At 41.0% G+C, this 27,047-nt stretch overlaps 2 long non-coding RNA genes across 3 annotated transcripts in view; both read left to right on the top strand.

Moving 5' to 3' along the window:
* The first annotated feature begins 333 nt into the window (after positions 1 to 333).
* Positions 334 to 27,047, top strand: part of LOC133261869 (uncharacterized) — a 251,842-nt gene continuing 225,128 nt past the window's right edge. The window contains exon 1 of the long non-coding RNA XR_009741159.1: positions 334 to 9,164. This is a non-coding gene — a long non-coding RNA (uncharacterized LOC133261869). The remainder of the gene's footprint in view (positions 9,165 to 27,047) is intronic.
* Positions 9,172 to 25,175, top strand: LOC133261868 (uncharacterized). 2 transcript variants are annotated; one of them, XR_009741158.1, is made up of 4 exons: positions 11,982 to 12,792; positions 13,230 to 13,301; positions 13,790 to 13,901; positions 22,508 to 25,175. It is a non-coding gene; the product is annotated as an uncharacterized LOC133261868 (long non-coding RNA). The 2 variants fall into 2 exon arrangements; XR_009741157.1 differs by having other exon boundaries at positions 9,172 to 12,792; positions 13,230 to 13,901.

Here is a 27,047-nt window from a genome sequence, read left to right as displayed (position 1 = left end):
TCCCCGCTAGACTGAAGAAAATAAATATGTATATTGATGTATATACATGTGTGTGTATGTATATGTTATTTAGTTGCTAAGTCATGTCCAACTCTTTGTGACCCCATGGCATGTAACCTGCCAAGTGCCTCTATCCATGGGATTTCCTAAGCAAGAATACTGGAGTGGGTTGCCATTTCCTTCTCCAGGGGATCTTCCCCACCCAGGGATCAAACCCACGTCTCCCGCATTGGTAGGCAAGTTCTCTACTACTGATCACCAGGGAAGCCCATACGTGTGTGTGTGTGTATACAGATATAGATATAATTTTATAAGAATGGTTTATGTTTGTATTTATACTATTATATACATTTTATTGGGCTTCCCAGGTGGTGCTAGTAGCAAAGAACCTGCCTGCCAATGCAGGAGATGTAAGAGAAATGGGTTTGATCCCTGGCTCAGGAATATCCCACTCTAGCATGGCAACCCACTCCAGTATTCTTGCCTAGTAAATCCTGCAGACAGAGGAGCCTGGTGGGCTATAGTCCATGGGGTTGAAAAGAGTCAGACACGACTGGAGCAATTTAGCATGCATGCACATACATTTTACTATATATTTAAAATATGTGTGAATGTGTATACACACATATTTAAAAAGTAGGTAAGAGTAATTTCTTTAGATAACTAGTAATACCAGACAAAATTCTTCTTATCATATTTTATGTATTTTGATTTAGATAATTTTACACTTTATAAGTTTCTTTTATAAGACTTTTGACTCCAAAAGAAGGCAATTGGTTACAAGAGCCTAAAGAGAGAGAAAAGGGAATGGGAACCAGAGTTCCTGACTCTAGGCAAGTGGACACATCTGTGACCACCGGAAATCTTCTGAAGAGTCTCTGTGTCATTCATGTGGTCATTTTCTCTTGTGATCACATTACAGAAATTTTTAGCAGGTGTGATTTCAGCCTGGAAGTCAAGATGGCCAGGAGACAGTTGGGACCCCAACTGCTGGGCGGGGATGCCACGGCCCCATGTTTATCAAAGCAGCGGTGGTGTCTTTGTGGCCAAACTGGAACGGCGTAGTTGGTCGGGAGACAGGATACCTAGGAGTCAGGCCTGACTTTACCTCCACAGTGTGATCTTGAGTGAGTTATCCATCCTTCCTAAACTTCAGTTTCCTTGATTATGAAATGGCGTGGATACTGATTCTTGCCCCTTCCCAGCAACATGCTGATTTGCTGCCCAAGAATCTTGTCAAAATTTCTTGTTCTACTCAGTGATCAGGAGATTTTGGAGACAAGCTAATGATCCTTTTAGTGACCTAACCTAGTGTGGTGAAACCCCCCGTACTGATTCTGAGCTTCTTTCTTCTCTTGTATATTCAGACTCTAAGTTGTTTTTAACATCACCTAAGATACTGTCTTTATTTTCTAAATCCCATGTATATCATAACTGCTAAGAAACTATTCTTGTACATAATAGAATCTAACCAGAGAGGGACAGGACAATTCTAGAATTTTCCTGGAGGGAACTTAGGAATTCACCTAATCTAATCTTCTCATTTTATAGTTGTGGGAACTAATGATCTGAGAGGTAAAATATCTTGTCCAGAGATAAGCAGAGAACTCATGTCTCTTTAACTTTTCATTTCTATGTTCTTTCCATTGATTCATGTGTCTCGGGATCACTGTAAACCAGAAATATAACTTAATGTTCTAGAAAGCAGACTAGACCAGGGTGTATAAGCCTTTGATTTTCCCCAGGGCCAGATTCGAACTCTGTGCACATCCTGGCCAGCGGGGTTGTAACAGTCTCATGAAGGATGAAGAACTCAGGGTTGTCAGAGCCTCTTCTTTGCCCCTTCTTGCCCCATAAGACCCAGTCCAGAATCTGGATCCAACTGAACTCCTGCCTTTCTATGTTTATTTTGGATGAGGTTGCATTTGCCCTTTATCCTGTAGGGCTTACGTTTTATCTTCCAGTCGACTTTCCTCATTTTATATTCAACATTCCTGAGAATCTGCCTTGTGATATGTCATGGTGCGATGGGCTAGATACACAGTCTTCACCGCAGTCACAGTGCAACAGGTCCTGAATAAGAGTTGCTTGCAGTGCTCGGGGCCTCTGAGGAAAGAGAGACTGAAGTCATCCAAAGGAGACAAGGAAGAGAGCAGACAGCATATTCATTCTCCTTTCTTGTCAGCACAGAAAGGTTCATTCTGTGCAGTGGTATTTTCCAGACTAATGTCTTCCTTGTTTTCAGTAGAAGAAGAGGAGGAGGAATATGTCAGACCCTCTCCCCGCACCCCGCCCCCCGCCCCCCACCCACCTGCCCATCTTCAGGTCTGCTTCGGTCTTACTTGGCTTGTTTTCCATGAATTGTCTGAACCAAGCTGCTTCCTGATCCTTCACTCATTTCTTACCACACGATGAAAAACAGTCACCAGGGCCCAGAGATACACATGTATCAATATATATGTAGATGAGTTGGAAGGAAGATATATCCACCCAGTATTTCCTCCCTTACTTTAGTTTTCTGATCTGTTTTCTCTGCTTTTTTAAAAAACTTGACAACTAGATACCTAGATGTTTCCTAGAAACACCCAAAGCATTATTAACGCTTTAAACAGAATCTAAACACCAGCCAGATGTTCTGTTTAATTTTCCAAATACTTTTTCTCCTTCCTTACCTTAGAAGTTTTCTCTCTTTTCCATGCAGTTTAAGATATGGATTTTGAGTCACTATGCTCATGGCAGGAGAAGAAAATCATCATTTAAAGGTTGATCATGTCTATATCACCAGTCCACAGGCCTGAGTTATATAACATTATAACCCTAGATGAGGTTAAGTTCCCAGAAATGTACAGAATGAGCAATAATTTGTAAAGCACCCGTTACGTGGCAGGCACAGTTCTAAGCACAGTAGAATCAGAATCGGCATGCTTGCAGGTGAACCCCTTGCAGACTTGAGCATATAGACCCAGAAGTCCATAAACTGAACAGTCCAGAAGAATGGGGGTAGACAGTCAGGCTATCACGGTGAATCTTCAAAGACCTAAGAATGCTGAAAGAATTTACTCAGCCTCCTCTAGTGTGGGAATGCAAGTTGGCCTCAAATTGTAGTTGGTTTGCTACAGGCTGGCCAGCACTGGAGCGCACCATCCAGCATTCCTGGAGGGCAAAGTATCAGACCGCAGGCGACGAGCCTGGCTCCCTCCAACATAGTTCTCTGTGGCCCTCGTGTCATTGCTCACTGCTGCATGGAGAGACTCCTTGAGAAGTGTCAAACACGGCAAATATAAAATCTCGGAGGTAGCAGCTTCTACCCTTAAAACATTCCTTGGCTTCTCCTCAGAGCGCTCCCAATCCTCTGCTCTCTGCTTTCATCTCTGCAGGAATTCTGGTACCGTGCTGCACCTCAGTCCCAAAAAACATGTTTGAAAATGTTTCTGTGTTTTAGTTTTTCTAATTCCGCATGCTCAGCATTTTTGGAACTCACCTATTTTACAAATGCTCAAGTAGACACAATCGTATCTTTCTGGAAGCTCTTCCCAGCTGCTCTATTGTTAGTTAATAATGGGGGAAACCAAGGTGTCCAGAGCATGATAATACTTTTGTTTGTTTGTTTTGTTTTTAATTATTTTTAATAGAAGGATAGTTGCTTTACAGAACTGTGTTGGTTTCTGCCATACATCAGCATGAGTCAGCCTTGGTGTCCATGCGTCCTCTCCCTCTTGAACCTCCCCGCCACCTCCCACCCCATCTTACCCCTCTGTGCTGTCACAGAGCCCTGGCTTGAGTTCCCTGAGTCATACAGAAAACTCTCACTGGCAAACTGTTTTACATATGGTAGTGTGTATGCTCCCATGCTTCTCTGTTTGCCCCACCGTCTCCTTCGCCCCGCTGTGTCCACAAATCTGTTCTCTATATCTGCGTCTCCATTGCTGCCCTGCAAATATGTTCATCGGTACCATCCCAGAGCATGATCATTCTTAACGATACTTTCAATTTACAGCAGACTCAATCTGGATGAACCTGAGGCAGTTCATACATACTAGTTCATCTTTCCCCACAACAGCTGGTTCAGAGATCTAGATTCTCTTCTTGGTTCTCCAAGAATCCTTCTTGGGGAAATATACTTAGCCATGAACAGCCTTGGTTCCCAACTATGAAACAGGAATAATGATATGAGGGTGTTTGCTTCCCTGCTTCCTTGTCCTAACCCTTTAGTAAGTAAACAGGTTTAAAAGATCCAAAAAGTCTGAGATTGAAGGAGTTATGTCTTAACTTTATGACCCTTAATGGAAAAGTGAGAGAGAGTATTAGAAACTTGACTGGAAACCCTGAAATCTGAATTGTAATTGATTCTCCTCTTTTTTTAATATTCCTGTATTGGCTGCCCAGGGTCTTAGTTGTGGCATGTGGAATCTTTCAGCTGTGCCATATAAACTGTTAGTTGCAGAATGTGGAATCTAGTTCCCTGACCAGGGGTTGAACCCAGGCCCCCTGCATTGGGAGTGCACAGTCTTAGCCACTGGACCACCAGGGAAGTCCCTCAATCTCTTCTTGATAATGGGTCACTGCCCTGGATGGATACCTCTCTCTTTTAAATGGAGAAAGTACTGAGCAATACAGTATATCAATAGAGTATTGCAAAGTGCTCAGAGATCCAGAGATGGCGAACACAGTAAAAGGGGCCCAGTCTTCTAAAGAGCATGACTTTGGTCAGCAAAGATGCCTTTAGGGACCATAGAATCAATAGGACTAAATGTAAGGTAAGTACAACCTCCAGGCTCTGCAGCAATTTCAAAGAATATGCACACTCGAGACTGAGTCCCTAGCCTGTACCGTTGCATGTCATCTCTGGACTCTCAACCTAGTAGCCTTAATCTTCCCAGATCTCAGTGGGTAGAGATGCCTCATTGCTTGCCAGCCTAAACCTAATGACTGAATATAAGGGACCTAGACTGAAGTAAAACTTGGCTCTTAGATGACACACAGCAGCCAAGAGTAATGATCTTTATAATATCAGGTTCAATTCTCTTAGTGCACAGGTAATAGGGATCTCGCCTTTTAGAAGGGCCTGGATCCTCATCCTCTTCCTCTCCCTTTCTCGCTCAGTTTACCCACTATTATACAGGAATGAAAGATTTTTTCTTTTACTTTCTTGGATCCAAAAGTCCAGTGAAACCTACTTCCTCAAATTGCTAGAATTAGGCACTAAGCAATGGACAGTAGTAGACTATGTTTCAGAGAACTTCACAGACCATGAGGGTCGATCAGATAAATTCCAGCTCCTCTATGGAGTTAAGGCTAGAAACCAGGAAAAGTCCTCTGAAACTCACCCAATGAGGAGGCAACAAGATTATTTTATAGATTCACATCAAACAATATTGGGCTTCCCAGGTGGCTCAGTGATAATGAATCTACCTACCAATGCAGAAGACACGAGTTCAATCCCTGGGAAGGGAAGATCCCCTGGAGAAGGAAATGACAACCCACTCCAGTATTCTTGCTTAGGAAACCCCATGGACAGAGGAGCTTGGTAGGCTACAGTCCATGGGGTCACAAAGAGTCGGACACAACTGAGTGAGCGTGCACACACACACACACACACACACACACACACCAGACAGTATTATTAAATATATACACTGAAGCATTATCTTACCATTGATTTCCCCTAATATCCTAAAAGGTTAAAGGAAAGCAAAACAAAAAAAAAACTTTCCAGTGGGCCACATATTTAGTGACATTACTCAGCCTGAGACACCTGGAGCTGATGTGAGTTTGAGGTATAAAATCCACCAGATAACTCCTTTTGAAACCACTTGAAGTATAGAATCCCTGTACCAGACACTGCTCCCTACTGGTTCAAATTTTCTTTGCTTTTGGACAAGGGCGTTGCTAACCAAGCAGCGCATAACTAAGCTTCCTCTTCCTCATCATCCTAGGAAGAATAGTAGGGAGTGTTTTTGTCCATTGATGAGCAAGTCTTGCCAACAGAAGTTAGACAGTTCACATCTAAAGCACACAGATGGACTGTGTTATCCATCTGGTTCTCCCATGAGAGATGCCACCCACCCCGAAGGGTACATCTTTAGAAACTGTGTTCCAGGTTAATATAGTGGAAATTACCCCAGCTTGGTGAAGACAGTCACATAGTTGTAACCCGATTCAGTGGTGTCTAAGCTCTGAATGTGCATGGATGGCTGTCAGAGGACAGATTGAATGCTTGCCTGTGCCCCTTGCCCTCTATTCAGAGACAGGGATTCCTCAGATGAAGACCAGCAGAGAAGCTAGCCTCCCTGGGGCACCACTTACCCATACTTAAATATTCTTTCCTTAGGCAAAAAAAGGAATTGTCCAATCTTTTTGCCGGAAGACATACTATGAAACCCTGGAGGCTTTAGGTCAAAGAGTCATGAAGCATTTCTACCTTCTCAGCCTCTCTTTCTGAAATGAGGGCATCTCAGCTGAGTTGCTGATCTCAGATCTGGACTCACCCACACCCTCTAAAGTGTAAGAGATCTCTATCCCTGTGTGTAGCTCAGAATAGTCCTTCACGACCACATCATCCTGGATGTGGCTTTATCACGTGACGTTACCTCCTAATTCCCAGAGAGGTGAGATTTCAGATGAAATTCATCTGGCTTCCAACAGCACACCTTTGGAACTTTTAGAATAGATGAAATATATCAAATTGTTCTTTTTCAGAAACACAGACGTGGGTATAGAGGGAACCTCTGTCAGAGTATCATCATGGATAAAAAGAATGCTATTCACCATTAGTTAAATGCTACTTTTATGTGGCATTTTACTAAGCATTATTCCCAAGGCTCTTTAGACATGAATCCAGATCTCTCCAAAAGTTACGATCAAAACTGCACTTACTGGGGGAAAATGGATACATGTGTGTGTGTGGCTGAGTCCTTTCACTATTCACCGGAAACTGTCACAGCATTGTTCATCAGCTATACCCCCAGTACAAAATAAAAGGGTTTAACAAATTACATTTACGTGAGTGTAAAAGTTCATTCAAAAACTACTTGTTGAGCTCCTGCTACGTGCCAGGTGCTGGGTACTGGGAATACAACCGTGGCCGTGTCACAGCCCCATCTTCACTCACCTTTGTCTTTGGAGGTGAAGATAGCAGAGTATTTAGGCAGAGCCATTGCCACAGCAGTGTCCTCTGTCCTCTGGCTAAGGAGATCACACTGCCCAGCACAGGGCCTGATATATAGTCAAGCACTCAATATATGTTATTAGATAAAATGAACTAAATGAAAAAAATGAATAAATGCTAATATAAAGTGTAGAGTATGCCATGCATAATACATAGAAACTAGACTAATTTGAGATGATTACCTACAGAAAGTGTCATTTACACTGGGCAAGGCAATAAGAGTATACTGACGGATAAGAAGGGAACGATCATACTTAAGGAGTTAGACCTGTGTTCAAATCCTAGCAGTGACACTCATGAGCGGGACAATTCTAATTATTCCAAACCTCATCTGTAAAACACTGATGATGGCTTTCAAGGCTGCTCTGAGGATTAAATGAGATATTAGTTATCTATATCCGTCTAGCTCACCAAAGAGCTCCAATAATAGCTTAAGGAGTCACAGAGAGCATAAGTGTAACAGTAAACCACAAAGCACCCAAGTAGTAAGGTTAACAGCACCAGTATTTTGAGCATCAGAGATCAACAAAAAGCTTAAAATCATGGTGGAAGCAAGGGAGAGGTGCCACCTCTCTTAGCCTCCAGCCCACACAAGCCTGGAGGGAGCAGGTGACGTGCAGGGTTTTATCTCCCCCCTCAGGGTCATCCCAGAAGGATTTCGTGTTCAACTTTGAGCTGTAGGACCACATGGCACCTTGCTGTCACTGTTCACAGGATAGTAAATACCCTTCCAGGTAAGCAGATGATCTTAGGGTATTATGATGTGTGGAGGCCCTTTGTGTGTGTGTGCGACACACACACACATACATAAAAATACAGTTTTAAGGTATAAGTTTCTTGTAACAATTAGCTTTTGTTGCTTTTGTCCTAAATATCATAAATATATGAGAATCCCTTCCTCTGTTCTTTCTTCCATGCATGTACCTCAGACCTTTTCTTGCTGCATTCATGTAGTTAACACACACATACACACATACCCTGTTCTCTACTGGCTTCATCTACTTTTAGGTGAGCTGTTAAAAAGTGCCCTGAGATGCACTGGCTTGCTTTCTATGTTAATGTGGGTGGGGAAAGACCAGGTCGATGGAGATGCCAGCAGTGGACTTGCAGTTTGAGTTTTCAGTCTGAGACATGAGATAGGACTGTATTTTGATATGGCAAAAAAAAAAAAAAAGAAGTCCAAGAAGAGAGTGAGAGAGGTCAAAGAAAGCAGATGGTGGTGGCCAGAGATGAAGAAAGGTTGTAAGACGTAAAAGGATTTGAGACCTAAAAATCTGAGGAGTGGAAAACTAGATGTGCTTAAAATAATGATGGGGGAGAGGGAAAGCAACGGTTTGGACCTGTGAAACCATGCCAGGCACTGAGAGCCAGGGGCAGTGGCAGAAGGGAAGGCCAGGTAAGACAAAGCGGGAATCTGGCTCCCTACAATGCAGCATGGAGCAGGGATACAGAATTTGCTGCAGTGGGAGGTGGGGCCAGTCTGGCACAGTCTGTGGGTTTGAAAGGAGCTGGGCGGGTTGGAGAATGCCAGGCCGCCTTTGTAGTTCTGAGTTCAGAGAGGGGGTGACAAATACTGGGTTTCAGGTCAGAAGCCTGGCTTGGGTGGCTTCTGGAGAAATTTTCTCTCTGCTCCCAAACTCTTACAGTGTGCTCATCACACCGCTGGCCTCCAATCAGAGCATGAACACGTGTCCCGGAGGCCGTCCAAGCAGAGATTCAGCAGTGGTACCTGTTGGCCGACTCATGGGGCCCTTTCCCTTTCCTATCCCCTGGAGGCGGTAAACTGGGCTGAACACAATATCCTTGTATATTTCCCGTCATCCTCCCAACATGCTTCACCTCTCCCAGACTCCTAGGGTTAATCCCCAAGACAACCTTGCTTTGAAAGAAAAAATGTGGTGAGCCTACTTGAAGATTTGGATCCCAGAGGCCTCTTCTCTGTCCTGCCTCAGCCAGACACGGGGCAAAGAGACGGACGTTTACAGAGAAAGAAGCAGTAAGTTCTTGTTGTTGCTTGTTTTCAATGTTTGATTGCTCTCCAGATTTAGGGTCCCTGAAAGCAATGGGCTTTTCTTTTCTTCTTTTTCTCTCCTCTCTCTCTTTTTTTCTTTCTTCTCCTGCAGAAATTAATAATATCCCCTTCCCATCCTGCGGGTGATTCATAAAAGCAATTGCATTAGAAAGTGCTTCTCCGTTGCTGCTCGTAGCCTGGGTTAAAGATATCTGAAGTTGATCTGTGTGTGCCTGTTCGCAATACTGTAATATTTGGAAATGCATCTGCATTTGTGAAAATGATTTGTACTGATGATTCTTCCCTAGAAGAAACACTACATAGCTGGCTGATTGATTGTAATGATGATGAATTTGTCCCTGGACTGGCATGGATGTTTTCTTTGGGGATTTTTGTGCCTATTTGCTACTCATCAAGGGGAAGCACAGACCGAGTTTGGAATGAGGGTGTGGTCCGCCTGATTCAGCTTCCTTCCCGGCCCATCTCTGACTCCTGCCTCCTGCTCCTCCCCTCCCACCCTGGCTCCTCCGATCCTTCCTGAGACTGTCAGTGAAACGGCATCCACCTTTCTTTTCCCTTACTGCCTGTGTTGTGCTCCATCAGGTCAGAGACCACTCCCTGTGATCAAACTCATCACGTTTGTGATCTCAGCATATTTTCAATCCAACTGAAATCAACTCCTTTAGCTTCTTCCATCCTGGGATTATTCATCAACATAGTAAGAGCAATAATAATACTGTATTTAGAAGTTCCTTAGCACATTGCATCTCTGAGAGTCTTACAGATGTTACTAATTAATCTTCACAACACCCCATCCAGGAGCGGTAAATATTAATAACCATAATAGAATATACACACACACGCACACGTGCACACACACACACACACACACATATGCTAAGGACAGCAAAATAGTTCACTTATTTATCATGGTTCACTTGATACAGTAACTGATATTTTTGAGGCACCCATCATAGATACAATAATTAGAGATGTGCTTTTGTTAACAAAACCACTACCCACTTCTAGCGTACCCTTGGGTACTAAATAATTACCCACTTTGTGTGGTTATCTAGCTCACTAATTACCCACAGAAATTGGGGTCAGGTGTTAACTGCTTGAAATAAGTATCCTCTAAAGACATCGCTGAGTTGTATAGAGAAAATGATGTGTTCATAGCAAAACTTTGGTAAGTTACATATTTGTGTATCTTGGTAAACAGAGTGAATACAGACGGGGATAGATTAGCTCAGAGTGTGAAAATCATGCTGAGCCATTGCTGCAAATATACAGAGGTTTTGGAGAAGCTCAGGAAATGTCATTCTCTGTCTACCTTTCCTTCGTGAAGATGATCACAATCGTGATTCCCATAATCTGGACTTCATATATGAGGACACTAAGACAATTGATGATTCTCCTTAGGAATGATTCATTTTGGTGTTACAGGGAGGCACCCAGTGAGTCAAAGATTTTTTTTGACAGCTCCACCCTTTATGATTATTCTAGCATGTTTCTTTTTCTGCATCAGTGTAACGTGCAAACATCCTATTAGCCAAATCTGAAAAAGATTCTAACCCAGTCTCCAATCCCTGCCAGCCATCTCTTTCTCCTTCCCAGTAATGACAAAAAGAAAAAAAAAAAAAAAAAAGGAAACCCAACACTGTGATTGTAGGTCTTTCCCTTTTTGCCTTGATTTGTTGTTCTGCTTTCCTCTCTCCTCCTCTCCCTTCTTCCTCTCTCTGCATCTTCTTCTTGTTTGTGCTTTTTCTTCTCTTCCTTGGCATCCATCTGTGCTTCTGCAGGTCTCACAGAGACAAAGCACAATATCTTGAGTTGAGCACAAAGAAACCACCTTTTAAAAACATCAACTTGGAAGAAACCTGCATCATCAGCTACCTCCCTCCCTTCCTCGGTCTTTACAGAGCCTGGCATTATATTCAACACAGCACTGCCTGTTGTCTGCATGATTCTAGCCACAAAAACTGGGTGAAGGTGGCACCATACCCACTGTGTGTTCAGATAGGTAGAGACCCCAGTTTTCAAGGGACACCTGCTTTACAGGATCCTTGGGTAGCTGAGCTTTTAAGATGTGTGCCAGCAAAAATGATAGGAGATGCTCCCTTCGTCAGTTCAGGATGTCTTTCATTTTCTTCTTGTGCCACTTTTTTCCTGTCATCTGAATGATTACTTCTCATGATCAGGGGACTGTCAGCTGATCAATGAAGTGTGTATGGATCTGATGGACATTTGAGGAGAAATGCTTCAGGAGTAAGAAAAGATGTCTGCAGTAGAAGCAGAGGGTCAGGATGAGCTATAGTCACTGATACGTTCCCTTGGATTTGGAAATGAACTTAAGTGGTAAATTAGTACACAAGACAAACAGAGTCAATGTGTAAAGCACAGCCATTGAAAAGAAAGAGATTTTTAGCATTGTAGTCACCACATGCCTTAATGGAGTGTATACTTTAAATACAGATTTGAATCACTGCTCTTGTATCCCTCTAAATGTCAATTTCAAAGAAGTCCTTGGGCATTGTTGACTTTCTGTCCGTAAAGAAAACCCACCAAGATTCACCAAGTACATCACCTGCAGTCACACGCATACGTGTTTTAAATGCCCATGGGATGTTGAACAATTAGGCAGAGAACTGCACTGTGGTCTCTTCTCTTCACTGCTCCCCTCCACCCCCCATTTTTTTTTTTCTTTTAGAAAATGTGATACCTGATCTCTGGATCTAGCAGGGATGAGGGATTTTTTGTTTTTGGAGGTTTTTTTTTTTTTTTGTATTTGTATAATACAATGTCTGGCCTTCCCCCTGACCTGCTGGTGTATTTTCGGTCTCATTAGTAGTCAGAGAGAAGCCCTAGTGCATCCGGTGCTGGGAGTCAGGTCTGAGACACAGGACAACAGAGAGAGGGAGCGGGCGAGAGGATATTAGAAGAGAGGCTTGTCTCCAAGATATGGAAGGAAGTGAGAAATGACAGGACTGCAAGCTTTGTATGGAGGAGCCTGGCAGGGCGGGGGGGAGCGGCGAGGAGCACAAAGTGGGTTCTCAGAAGCCCTAGAAGAGCTAAAGGTGATTAGAAGGGGATATTGATTCCTTATTCTGCCAGCGATTTAAGCAGGCATGCGAGGAATCCGCACCATGGTTGCAAAAGGAGACCCACTGCCTCCTGTAACCAGACACTCGGGCTTTCCAGGAGCCCAGCGAGAGCTGAGAAGAAAGGGGGCAGTGTGGTCTAGGAAAATTCAACTTGTCGCTGATTTGTGCCTGATGCTCGCTGTCCGTCAGCAGCCTCCCTTACAATCTTTTTTTCCTCTCTCTCCCCCTTTTTTTTTTTTTTCTTGCCTTCTCCTTCTTCACTGAAGCCTAGGGGAGCCAGTAAAGATTAAATGTGCTTTCTCAAAGGCAGCCACTTCATGCTGCTATGTCGAAAGGGCCATTATTATTATTATTATTTTAATAGTAAAAGAAGAAGGGAGAGAGGTTGAGAGAGAGAGAGAGAAGCTAGGTAGGATGATGACGGACTAGCTTTTCCGAGAGGAAAAGGGAAGGGAGAGAAAAAGCAGAGACCCTGAACGGAGGATTGTGCCTGAGGAGAACCTACGGAGGTGAGAAAAAAAAGTTGTCTTGAAGATTGGGGTGGGGGGAGATGCTGAACAACCCTGTACAGCAGGAAAAGAGACATAATTTAGCTGTCTTGCTGGTATGATTCTATTTTGGAAAGGGTGGGGGGGTGGGGACAGGGGTGGGGGGGATCCTGGAGCTTTAACGGTTTTTAGTTGCATATGGAAATACATACAAAATACTTAGCATTTTTCCTAAGTGCCCCAGGCCCCCCTCCAGTTCCTTCCTATCAGGGGCTGCTTTGTCATTCTCTTTGACTAGCCAGCCATCTACCTGGCTCAGGCTGGAATAAAAGAAGAAAAAGAAAGAAGGACAGGAGAGAAACAAGAAAGAAAAAAAGGGGGAAGAAAAAATGTTAAAAGAGCCATCTTCCCACCCACTTCCCCTCCCTTTCGTTTCATTTTTTTTTTTTTTTTTGGAGGCGGCACTGGGAGCCGTCCCCGCACAGGAAAGCCCAGTTTCCAGGCAGATGGGGGAAGCGCCGATCTAGCAGGTACAGAACCAGTAGCTGTCTGCGAAGATGGAGGGGAATTATGCTTCGGATTCCTCTGAAATATTGGCAAAAGGCTTCAAAGGATCCGCAGCGGGAGCGGGGCGGGGGAGATGCGCCTCCCTGGCTGGCGCCCACCCCTTCCCACTCCCCTCGACCGAGTGACAGCCTGGTGCTGGCTCGGGGTGGTTTGGCCTTGGCTTCAGCCAAGCAGCTGATGCACAGGAGGCCTGTTCGCAGGACTGGCAAAGTGCACGCTAAAGAAAGAAGGAGGAAATTTTGAAAAGCAACCCTGGGGAGGGTTCATTCTTATGAAAACATTAAAAAAAATTTTTTTAACTGAATATTCTCAAAATTTGATCAGTCCCAGCCCTTCTCTCCACTCCCACCGAATTGCCCCCTACCTCCCCTCGTCAAAGCATAAACTACAGAGTTACAGTCTCTAGATTTGGTGTATCGCTTCCTGCCCCCGCCTCCCCCTCCCCGCCCAGTTCTCGGTCCTCTATTGAAACACCTCGCCCAGGCGAGCGCCCTGCAGCTCACATTTCCCCCCCTGGCTCGGATGGTGCTACGGGAGCTGCAGCCTGACTCCACTTCCAATGGGTGAGTTTAAAACGCTATTCGTATTTATACTTTCCAAGCCTCCAAATCCTCCTCCTCGGTCTTCTTCTAAAAACCCAATTTGGATGGTTTTGCATGCGGCATGTTCGCCCGGGGGAAAGAGATGCCTCCGATTTTCTTTACCGTCCTTAGTGCTAGTTGTAAATTAAAGCTTTGAAGAGACGTTCAATCCTGACTGTAGACCGTGGTTTGCAAAACATGGGCATTTCTAAGTCTATTCATACTATTTTCCATTTTACTAAACTCTTTTGCCCAAAGCTCCAAAGAGTTTTCTCTGATAGACTGGCGATTGTGTGTTCAGGTATGTATATGCGCCCACAGACCCTGCGTCTGTGTGCCTGTATCTAAGTGGAATCCAGATACTGTGGACGAGGGCTACTTAAGAGAGTGAGGGAATATTCTGCCACCTGTTTGTTGTCTTTTAGTCAACAACCTCGAGCAGAAACTGCTTGTCATTCCTGTTTTGCTTTGTTTTGTCTCAAGAAAGAACAATTTAGCGCGCGCCTCTCAATCCCTGAGACCCTAACTTGTGATGTTTACCGTTTAAATCCACGGGTTAGGCTCTTGGGAGCTGCGAGTCGCGCCCTTGCATCCTGGAAATTTGGTGGAACTTTTTTTCTTTGAAGCAAAAACAAAAGAAAAGAAAGTTGGTCCGAAGTGCCTGAGTGCACCTCTGAGGTTTTCATTGTTAGGTGGGATCAGGTGATCAGGAAAGTGGCAGCTCCTGGATTTCTGTTAAAGTAGGTACATATTCCGTGATAATAGCGTGCTAGCTGCGATGTGTATGCATGTATATTATTAATGCCCGAGGCTTGTGGAACTCACCTATCCTGGTCTATTCCTTGAGAGCAACACGCAGTACTATCCGAGCGTAACAAGAACAGCTCAGTACCTGGTGCTTGACCTCAGAACATGTCAGCTGAAGTCCCAGCATGCCCCATGCCTCCAACTTTTCAACTCAACAGTTAATCTTAAAACTGTGCCCAATTAAAATGGGCATGTGGCTAGAGTATATATTCAGTGCCCACACGTGCATCATATATGGCTGGGCAGTGAACACACAGACACAGGTAGGGGTGCACCAATAGTGTGAGCTAAAATAGCAATAAGCTAAATACTCTTACTAGACTTGCTAGGATGGAATTTATGGTGTTAACCAAGATTAAATTTGTATTACTTTGTTAGATTTTAAAAAATAAAACAGATATAGCCTCCTTGCTTGGCATTTATTTTAAGAGGTTATACACAATAAGCTTAAAAGTAATAGAGATTGCAAATGTATTTTCTAAACATATAAAAGAAAAAATAATAGGAGATATGTATTTTTAAACATATAAAAGGAAACAACGCACACAAAATTATTGTATCCTATAGAAGTTGTCAATGCCTATACTTTATTTAAAAATTGGGGAAAAACTGATCAGGATTTCAAAAAAATTGATCCAACAAAGTTATTTATAACACTAACCTATACAGTTCAAATAATCTTTCAAGGTAATGGTTAGCATTACCCAATTTGCAGTTTTTAACTTTTCATACCATAATAATCTCAGTGATTTAGATCTGTCTCACGGTTAGAGAAACAGTAACTTACCTTTCCTTTGTTATGAAAAATTCCAATATACAATTTCATTTAAACCATTTTAGTATTCTTGGGGCAACATTTGTCTTCTATTTTTGGAAACCACCTAAATCAACCCTGACTTCAAATGCTTTCTTCTTTTGAAGACTTTATTTCAGTTATAACCTCAATTTATACATGTTGTCGAAGGTTAAGGAAATTGTTCTTTTTCTGCTTTTCTTTTTTTAAGAGTTTATTGCCATTTTAGAAACTGACTCCAAATCGCAGTCAAGAAACCATTTTGTATCAGAAAACTGAATCGAGAAAATGAATTGTGCAACAATAGCATTGTGCCTTTTGTTGAAACCTTCTAGTAGATGTAATATTTAAATATTACTTTCCAGCCTTTGATGGCCTGAATATATTTTGAAGAAAAGAGCTATTTGATTTTCAAGTTATCTTTTGGTTTTTATACAATAGATTAATGCTTTTCCCCCATCTTAGCTGATATGTATGCATAGGCATTTGGAAATTATGGAAGGACATCTATTTAACTTACGGATATATATTACCACTTGATTCATATCAAGTATTTGCCAAATATTTGGTACTTTTGGAAGTCAAAATATATCTACATCTTATTCTATGAAAATATATGCGGGGATCAATAAAAGCACACTAGATGTGATTCTTCTATGATTTTTAAATGATAATAGCATAGTAATTTAATACTAATGATACAATTTCTATTCCAAGACACTCTTTCAGTTTTTTACATGTTTTCAAGTGGGTTGCTCATGTCCTGAGGTTGCTATCATACGATTGATCACACAGGCAATCAGGAGTGCATAACGACACATGAGATTTTATATTTCAGCAGGGAACTGCTTCAGTGTAAGGGCAGGTTTCTCAACACCCCTTCTTCCTCACGGAGCCCATCAGTGAAGTTCAGTGAAATGAATAACATAATTGGTGGTTGGTTCAATCACTACCAGTCTAGACTAGCCCAGACGCATCAATTAGAGGGGGCTGTCTTTTAAAGGGAGAGTGCCACCGAAACAAGCAGGGCATTATTGATACTGATCTTTAAAAGTGCAAATCCAGCTTGGCAGATAAAAAAAAAAATAAGGCGGAGAAATGAAGGGGGGGGAGTGCGTTGTGGGAAGAAAAGAGAAAGAAGTGAACTGGAGCTTTCGGGACACAGGACAGGAAGCTTGAGAGAAAAGCAGGGAATAATGAGTGAAATGCAATGCAGCACTTCCTTGCAACACACAGTTACAATTCAGTTCACAGGGCACACTGGTTCACCGTATTTTTAACTAGATTCCCCCCTACTTTTTTTTTAATTCCTTTTTTGCCCCTCTTTCCAAAGTGCCAGCTTAAAACCAATGCAGTTGGAAATTTAACAGCTCTAGGAAGCTCTAGTGAGAATAAAGCCAAATAAGACGAACCAGCCAAAACTCCTTTTGCAGCAGTTTTCCCCAAAAGAAAAACATGGAAGATGTTTATTTTTCGAGTCTCTTATTCAACCTTTTTTAAAAAGAAAAAAATCAAGTGTTCAAGTGAACAGGACTCATTTAAATCCAGCACCTGGGAACTAATTTTATGGGCAAGACACCTTTAGGTAAACAGCTCATAGTTTTCTGTTGAATATAGTAAAATTGTGAAGAATGTAACAAAAGGCTCTGCTAATTTGGTTGGTTTTTTTCTTTCTTCTTTTTTTTGGGGGGGATGGATAAAAGACAGATGATTTAGAAAGCATTAAGAACACATCAAGCCCCAGGGAAAGAAAATGTTTGATTGGTATTAATTAAAACACTGCTAATATATTCTAATAAAATCAAATTTAACATTCTAAACTAATCCGCTTGGTATGTCAAAGGGAAAGAAAAGTATTGTCTTATTTGCATCTCTGCAATCCAAATGCATTTGCTCATTCAGCAGAATTAATTTTTATCACCAGCCTGTTTAATCTCCTCACAGATTTAGCCAAACTTATTCTTTCAAACTAAAAAGGATCAAAGTAGGGAATCCATAAAGGTATTGGGAAGACTAGTGACTGTATTTAGTACTGGCTTTATATTACGACGTGTTTTTTCGTCTTCATTCGCTTTAATGGGGTTTGGAGGAAAACGGTCTGCAGCGAGAATGATGAATGGTTAATTTTTCCTTTCTCTCCTACCTACTGGGTTATTTAGGAATTCCAGTTGCCAAATTATATGAGTAGCATTTATTTACAGGAATAATGTTGTTCTATTGATTAATATCTCATGTATTTCTAACTTTAGTATCTTATTTATTACAAATTCTTAATGAAAAAAAAAAAAAGACTCTTAAACAAGAGACCAATTGCCTTTTCTCAAGAAAGTGGAGAGGTGAATGTAAAATTTTCTTCACTAAGAACTGAGTTCTTTGTTTCCTTTTTTAAGTCAAAATTTCTATAGAAAAAGTCATACTTTCATAAAATGGAGAGTTTTACGTTCTTTATTGTTAAACTCTCACAATGGGTAAAATTGTCCCAAAATGACATCATACCCAAAATGTTTCTCCTTTTATTAGTCTCCCATGACTGTGATATCATATGTAAATATGTGCCTCACACACAAAATGAATGGGCCATAAATATCGAGTACCACATTTGTATATTTCAAAAATGAGGAATCCTGCACACTCTCCAGGAGATGTAAAACCACTGACTCAACCACTGACGATACTGCCTCTTGCTCCATTGCCTTTTTCAGTTCTTGGATGTAAAAGAGCAGTCGCAGTTCGGTTTCACATGTATTGTTCTATAATCCAGGCAATAAATGCTAATTAGTAATGCTCAAGGATCCGACCATTCAGAGTAATTATCATAATTTACTTCTTCCTTGTTAAAGACATTCCTTGCTGATTAAAAAAAAAAATTAAATCATGATTTTACCATTGCACTGCAGTGGAAATACACTGGAGAGGTGTTCAAGGTATAGGAATTATCACTCTGGCTGCATTTGAAGTCACCGACATGTGCCTCTTAGGTTATTCCAAATGGAATTGCAACTAGATTTCGGAAAAGAAATTCATGTAAATGCACAAAGTTTTGCATGTGCACCAAGAATGTATGATTGTATTTTACAAACCCCAAGGCTCCTCCTTCCCCGCCCACCCCCTTTTCTAAAACCACTTACTGAGCAGAACAAAGGAAGCTGCTAACTATAGAGGCATCATTAAGTATGAACAGCAACAGCGTGATAAAGTATGTGATATGACAACATATTTCATTGCACAAAAGTGCAGATAATTAAATAATTCAATAGTAACCCTGGCTAATTAGGAGAAAGATCTTTAAGGAGGAATCAAGAAAATGGATCCAATCAACTTGAATAATATGCTCCATTCTCCAAGATCACAAATATATATTTGGTTATTTGCTGATTGATTGATTGATACAGGAAGATGAGGACAAAAGCCTATTCTTCAAAATGGAACTTTGATCTGATGTCCTCTTTAGGACAAATTAGCCATATGTTTTAACAGAGCAGAATTGAATCCAGGGCTCTGTTTTCAGTCCAAGGTGTAATCTGCCATTCGTTTGCACACTTATTTTAACAATTGAAAAGCTTTTCATATCATTGCCTCCGAATATGTATGTAGCCTTCACCGCATTTTCTAATGAGGCTCTTGTTTAAGTTTGTTTCTTATTTCTTGAAGCGAATAAGGATCCTCTAAGGAACAGAATAAATAACCATGCTATCATTCTCTTTGGAACCTACCCCCTTGTTTTTTGCATTAAGGTAACATTCCCAATGTTCATTGTTTGTTGGTTCTTTAAAGAAGAGCTTCAGCTTTTACATGAGGGTTGAAAGCACATTAGAGAAATAATTCCCTTTGGATACTATACAGAAGGAGCCACCTGCAAAATGTTGATGCTGTTATTGAAATCTCAAGTGGAATCAGCTTTCAAAAAATTAGATATTAGATACATCCGATATAATTTGCAATGTGTAATTATACTAATGTGCATATAGTTGTGTGTTGCTTTACATGTTGCCTACTTGAGATTTTTTTTTTTCCCTTGGGCATTTCTCCTCATTTGAAATGATTCCTGAGTAGAATGTTTTTAAAGTCAGCTTTTATTTTAAAGTCAGCTTTTATTTTTTAAATTCCTTATTAATTAATAAAAGAAGCAAAGAACTCCATGTTCTCATGTAAGAATGAATGTGTCTGACCTAGATGTTGGAAATTAACCGTCACTAAAAGGCTGATTGTTGTGCATACTTACGTTATTTATAAAATATTTGCTGCTCTTTACTGATTTAGTCTTCATCTTGACTTTGGACAACTTGAAGTAATGGAGAATATTAGAATCGTAAATCTTATTCATAAGAAATCCATTTCCTTTATTAGAATAATGAGATAAAATGCCAGGGAAATGGCCTTAGGCAGAGATAGTAATTTTAATTTAATCAAAGTAATCAAAATCATAACAAAAACAACTTCTTTTCTGTTTTTCCTCCACTTTGGGTGGCACATGATGAATAATTGAAACTCTGGCTCTAGTCGTTTATGTACTAACATCACCTTCCTTTATGGTATCTCGATATGGTGTCTCCTGAACTGGAGAGCCCACCACACCAAGGTGTTGGCCCCTGAAGATCTAGCTGTTAAGGGAAAACCCAGGCAGAGCAACAGCAACTGACTGGTCAGCCTGGCGCTCGGCGCTTGCTACGTGCTCAGCAGGTGTAGATGCTCCTGAGGCAAGTTTGGAGAACTGTCACCATCAGATCACAGAGGGACCCTGAGGAAGGCAATGCAAGGGCCCCAATTTATGCTTATATGTTCAGGAGACAAAAAGGGTTCCAAGGGAGGCTCATGTTGAGATGATACAAGATATTACTCATTCCAATTAAGTAGTCACAGATCCCAAAGAAAGCTGATTTGTTAAACCTTTGACTCATACTAGGCACCTAGAATACGGTGCTTTGCATATTTATACTGTTTATTCCTCAAAATTCATTTTGATGATGGGGTCCACATTGTAGAAGAGACATTATGCATGGGCTACATCTGTGCAACACCAAAGCAATACATTGATTTAGTTTTCATCTGATCATGTACACAGGGGCTTTGCATTATTAGCTACCTAAAGGGGTTTCTCAAAAATTGTGTGAAACGTCCTTCCTTGCTACAGTAGCATTTTTGTTGATTCACAAATGTATCGTACACATGTATCAAAACCTTAACACCCCATCCTCCCATTCTGTGTTCGCAAAATAATCAGTTCCAAAATCTATGTTTATTTAGTCACTCATCCAGGATCATTCATTGCGTGTTTCATCAGAACGGAAAAATACCTATTAATAATATTTTAACACTAGGTTGTTTTACGGGTTTTCAGAAATATATGTATCCTATACCTGTTAGGTATTAGGAATAGTATTAGGTATAGTATTTCTAGGTATACTATACCTAGGAAAAGAACCAACATTTTCAGTGTATCCAAAGGGTTTAGTGCTGAAAGAGAAATGTTTCGGAGTAAATCCCTTTTGGTGTACCTAATTCATTATGCATCTTCATTGTGCTAACATAATGAAGAGGTTGACAATAAAGGCCTTAGTTAATTTAAAATCCACCTGCAAAGTATATTTCATTCATAAAAACTTTTGTAGAATAAAAGAAGCATTAATACAGCTCTTCCCAAATATCCTTATCTGTAAAATGAGTGTGTTGGATTAGTTGGTCTCTAAAATCTTTTCTAGCGGGGAATTTTGGTAAACGATTCTTATAGAGGTGTAAGAACAACTTCAGGACATTTGTACCAACAGCTGCCCTTTAAAGTTATATTTGATCCCACCTCCAGGTGCTGTATTTACTAACATATTTTGCCTTGATGCTAAAACTGTAAAGACTGAAGTTCATTTTCAGGAAGGGCAGGGATGGAAAAGAGGAATAGCCGAAGAACGAAAAAAGCTACCCAGTGGGAGAAGGAAATTCTTGATCTGAGACCTAAGCCCATTTCCTTCAACATTAACATAGAAGAAGCCCAGACAAGCACCTGCCTTTCTATTTTAAGACCAGAAGGACTATTCTTTAGTCTTTCTGCCTTCATTAATTGCTCGTAGTATCCTTTGGTTTGTTTTTTTTTTTCCCCCATTGGGTTGACATCTTCGAGTTTCATATATTCCCCTTTTCACTTGATGCATTTGAATCATGTTACTATCCCCTTCAAAAGCCTACAGTAGTTATATTAACATGCCACCCTTCCCCAATTAAACCTTAACACATTCAAAGCCTCCTGAAAATTGCCCCACCCACTGTTTCAAACCACTCGGAATGTATAACCTCTTCTCGAATTAAGCGAGCCTGCTCTTATCAGGTCCATGAATATTCTCTCACCCAAGCTTTTCTTCTCTGCACACTCTGCCTCTCACCTCTTGTACATTTCAGAAATCTTTCTTTTCTTTCTCACTCTCCCTCCTTTCTCCTTCATTCTTTCTCTGCCTTTCCCTTCCTTCCTCCCTGTCTGCCTTTTGTGGTTCCTTTCATTCTTTCTTTCAGTGGGTACCATGTGTCCTGCTCTGAGCTAGGCACTAGAAATACAAAGACACACACAAGGAATTAACATTGACTCCTAGCCGTTCTCTGTTCACTCCTGCGTTGCAGAAGTGTGCTGTACCCACAGTTATTTTATTTTGCATTTAGTCTTTAGATTTAGTTGAATGTGTCCTTAATGTCCTGTGTTCTTTTGTTGTTTTCCTCCGTGTCCTATTTCAGTAAGTTGCCTGTTGGATAAAACCTGAAGCTTTTCTTACGGAGTGCTTTCTCCCCAGGCAAGGAGCATGGCGCTCTCTCACACACTCCCGAACAATGCTGTTGCTTGACTGATTCCCAAACAAGGTGAACAGTGAGAAAGCTCCATTTTTCTCGTGATGCAGCATTTCACTCATAGTTGGAAATAGCCTGGCCCTCAAAGTATCGTAACATTCCTTTATTTGTAGCGAAGAGTCAATGTGATAACCTTCTGTGACGTGTTCTGTTATTTTTTTAGTCGTCTCCGTGTTCCTTTCAGCTGGTCCTATAGTCCCCCTTCCTCAGGAATGTCTTCCCAGTGAAACAACACAGACTGCAGAAACCTGTCCCGATGGATGCTAAAGCCAACTGCGAAGTGGAAACAAAGAACAGCATCACCTGAAGACGTCTCTCCTGCCAGTCAGCACACCCAGATGCTGCAGTTTTCACCCAGTAGCATCTCAGAACAAGAGGCAAGCTTTTCAAGAAACAGAAACCCTTAAGAAAGCTATCTAGATCTCGAATGAGCAAGGACTTTCCCTTCCTCATGTGTATTCCTCTGTTTGTATTTAAATTCTGTGTGACCTTCATTTTTTTAAAAACTTTTTTTTCTAGTATGACTATGCTTATTAATACGCTAATTTTTAAAATAGAAAATTGTTCGTGCCAGAGGTCGGTTGCATGTTAGCCACACACAGAGTTTGACCTTAAAAGAATGACTTAAAGAATATTGAGTTCTTTTGCAATCACAGAATAGTAGGAGGCAATACAAAGGATAAAATGATGATGGGAACTCAGAATGTGTCATCGAAATACAGTACCCACTGACACCAAACAACCAGCCTTCTTATCAGGCAAGCTAGGTTCTGTGAGACATAGTCACTGCCTCTAAGGAGTTTAAACCTAGTTAAACAGAAGCACATAAACTTTTGAAAAGAGAAGTAACAGATCAAGTCAATTCATAAGAGCAAAATGAAAGATATAAGCAAGGAGCTCGGAAGAAGTCCACTTAGGCGGGGCAAACTGGTCTGTCTAGGGAAGAAAGTTCCTAAAGGAAGGAAATACAAGGTGAATTTTAAAGGATGTTAAAGATTTATATAAATGGGAAGGAAGAACATAGAATCCTTTCTATAGATGCACTATTGCGAGCAAAGTCAGAGAGGAAGGCATCTACCTGGTGATTTCAGGAAATTATGAATGCACAGGTCCAGTTGACCAAATCCCAGACTTCCATTGCCAATCTATATGTACATACATGGTGAAGACTTTACACACATACTTCCCCTTGCCCACCTCAGGTGTAGACCGGAATTACAATCATATTTCTTCCATTAAAATAAGTGAGCGTGATTGATGATAGTATGAGGATTTGTGATTTTTCTGTTAGCCTAATAACAGTGGATATTTATTGAGTTCTCCCTACATGTTAAGCATTTTATATAGTAATTCTCTTAAGCTTCACAACAACCCTGCAAAATAGATATTATTTTGTATTTCCATTTTACATAAAGAAACCTGAGGTTTAAGTAACTTGCCAAACTGCTACATACAGGGTTCACAATCAGGACTGTGATTTCAAAGCTCATGATCTAAGGCACTAAGCCACAGTGTTCCAAGTTTGTAATTTTGCCACTTCTGTATTCCTTGATATTTTTCTCTGGTAGACACATAGCTATTTTCTTTAATTATCTTCTCAAAATTTTCAGTTTTCTGGTTGAACTAGCATGGTGGAATGTATTTTCATGACAGAAATGGAAGCTACTGGGGAACAGAGTTTATCAGCATTTTAAGCTTTTTTTGGACCAGACTCTGAGGAGACTGTTAGCTTTGGTCAGCATGAAATCTTAACTTCTTGAGAACAAAAACAGGGGGTGGGGAGAGCTTAAAGGTCATCTATTGCAATGTTCTTTCCTACAGATGTGATAAACCTGTAAAGATAGAGCAACTTACAAAAGATCGCTCATTGGAATATAACAACTAGATCCAGAAACCATGCCCTCAGAGGCTCTTGAACTACACCACCCTGCCTAAATGAAGCATGAGCTTGAATTTCACCAATGGAAACATTCTGTCTGGGTGATCAAGGAGCACCATACCAAGTACATTGCTTCACTTTTGGCTACCTCTTTGGCTTTTCACTTCAATGTGAAAAATAGATAGTTGTGAACTCACATCTTTAGTTTCAAAAACTGTCAATGGTCTAGCCACAAAGAACACACAGCAGCCCAAGTTATGTGTACAATGTCTTCACTGATATTCTCAAGTTACTTGGCATTCTTCCTTCACCTAAACCAGTCAGATCTTCTAATGAGCATTTTCTTAACCAAATTTACACACAGTATATAGTCATAAGAGTTTCTGCATGAATGTTTAAACATGTCTGTTTTGATAGTCTTTATGGTTTTTGAAAATATCAATGGTTATTTGCTATTTTAATTGTCAGTTATCCATATAACTAACCCAAGAATACTTCAGCCATAAAAAAATAGAATTAAGGAAATCTTAGTCTTCTATACTAGCCCCTTTGCCTTTAGTTGGCACTTAGTAATAATTAATAAAGTGGTCTACTGGAGAATACAGAGGTTCAAAACGCAATTTTGTCTTGAAGGAGTCAGTTGAACTGTGTCTACTTGAGAGCAAGCATCTAGACATTTGGAAGGACCTGAATATTTGACTGTTGTCAATTTCCACTTAGCTATCCGGCTTTGGCACACTTAGACCTCCTGGTGGCTCAGGTCGTCCTATTTTCAAAATGATGATCATTGGCCATCTCTCACACAGTGCTCATTAAGGGAGTTCATAAATAAACAGGTGGTTTTCTTTTTTAAGCATAGCCAAGCACAAAATGTGACTCTGTTGACATTTTATGAGACTTTGTCATATGTCCCCTGAACCCCCAATAAAAGCAATGTTGCATCAACTGTGAACTTGTGTTGATTTCTTGGAAGAGTATGCTCTCACAATTTGGGTGTTTTCTCTAGTGTATATCAAAGCTAGTTTCAGGATCTATGAGGAGCAAATAATCTGATATGATGGGAAATTTTCAATTTCAAAGCAATTTCTAAATAATCCCACATTGCCCTTAATAGACAGCACAGTCATCTACTCATAAGTCAGAAACCAAAGTGTGATCCTTATCTTTTTCTCTTCCCACCTGTCAAGACCAATCAGGTGAATCTCTGGTTTTTCTGTCTTTCCATTTTTAAATGTGTCTTCATCCTCCAACTGTTTAAGACAACCGTCATATCACCTGGACTACTGTCTCATGCCTCCAGTTTCTCCCTTTCACGCTGCCAAATAGCACCCAGGGAAATCCATCTAAACCACAGATATGATCATATCGTTCCACAGTTTCAAACTTTTCGCTGGCTTCCCATTGCCCTTTAACCATTGTTACATCTAAGCCCTTCCTAGCCTGGTTCCTGGCCCCAACGTCCTTCTCTGGACTCCCCATGTCCCACCGCTTTTGTAGGCCCTTGCCACACATCTATGCCATTTCTTAACACCCTTGTTCTCTTCTGGGCTTTCTCACACACCTGCACCTTCTGCTTGGTACTCCATCACCCCTTCCAGACTCCATCTCTTGTCCTTCAGGTATCATCCTAGAAATCGCTTCCTTTGGAAGTCTTCACTTCAACCCTAAGACTAGCTTATTCACCTAGGTGCTTTCATAGCATTCTGTTCTTACCATATATTAGCGCTTATCACCCAGGTTATGAGAACTTAGGTAGCAATCTCCTCAATTTGAATGTGATATTCTAGAGCTGTCTTGTCCTGTAAGGTAACCACTTGCCATATATAGCTGCATTAATTTAATATTAAGTAAAATTTAAAATTCAATTTCTCAGGTGCACTGGCTAAATCTCAAGTGCTGAGGATCCACCTGTGTCTAGTGGCTACTGTGTTGACTGGCACAGATACAGCACAAGTCCATCCTTGAGAAAGTTGTATTGGACAGGGGTGCGTGTGTGCTCAGTCATGTCCAACTCTGCGACCCCATGGACTGTAGCCCACCAGGCTTCTTTGCCCCTGGGACTTTCCAGGCAAGAAACACTGGAGTGGGTTGCCATTTCCTACTGCAAGGGATCTTCCCAACCCAAGAATTAAACCCCAGTCTCTTGCGTCTCCTGCACGGGCAGGTGGGTTCTCTACCCCTGCACTGCCTGTGAAGCTTCTATTGGAGAATACTGTTCTAAAGGACAGGTACTGTGTTCTGTTTGTCATTTTATCTCCTAAACTTGCAGCCTTTTTTACCTCGAGTTTGTCATCTGAACCCACAGAGCAAAACAATTATTTCAGTGACTATATTTTTCAATTGTCTCAACAATGATATATAACTGAAATTAGGCTATATGTATAGGAAGGAAATTGATTCATTACATGTAAAGATGGCCAGGGTATGAAGGTTTAATTCTGGTACAAAATCCTCATTGAGAAAGCCTACTAGTTTATCACAGTGTTTGGCATGATGTAAGTACTTCATAAACATCTGATGAATGAGTGAATGACATCTGGACACTCAGATGTTTTGTTTATTTTCACCTGAATGTGTGGAGTCATGTAGGAGATGTATCCTTAGCTCCCCCAAGAGCCTCTTCTCTAAAGGATATGGAGATGGATGATTTCCTTGCATCCACCCCAAGATAGTTGAATTGTGCTAACTGCAATAGGTTGCCCGTTATTTTACTTGCCTTCCTTGTTTGCACTGGCAAACAAAAGTAGAGAATTGAGCCCTTATTCAGTGAAGAAGATCAAAGTGAAAATGATCAGTGTAGACACCAGATTTGAAAAACCCTCTT

The sequence above is a fragment of the Bos javanicus genome, chromosome 15 (genome assembly GCF_032452875.1).
Source record: "Bos javanicus breed banteng chromosome 15, ARS-OSU_banteng_1.0, whole genome shotgun sequence".
Taxonomy (NCBI): domain Eukaryota; kingdom Metazoa; phylum Chordata; class Mammalia; order Artiodactyla; family Bovidae; genus Bos; species Bos javanicus.
Note: the sequence above shows the minus strand (reverse complement) of the source record. Positions and strands in the feature narration are given on the sequence as shown.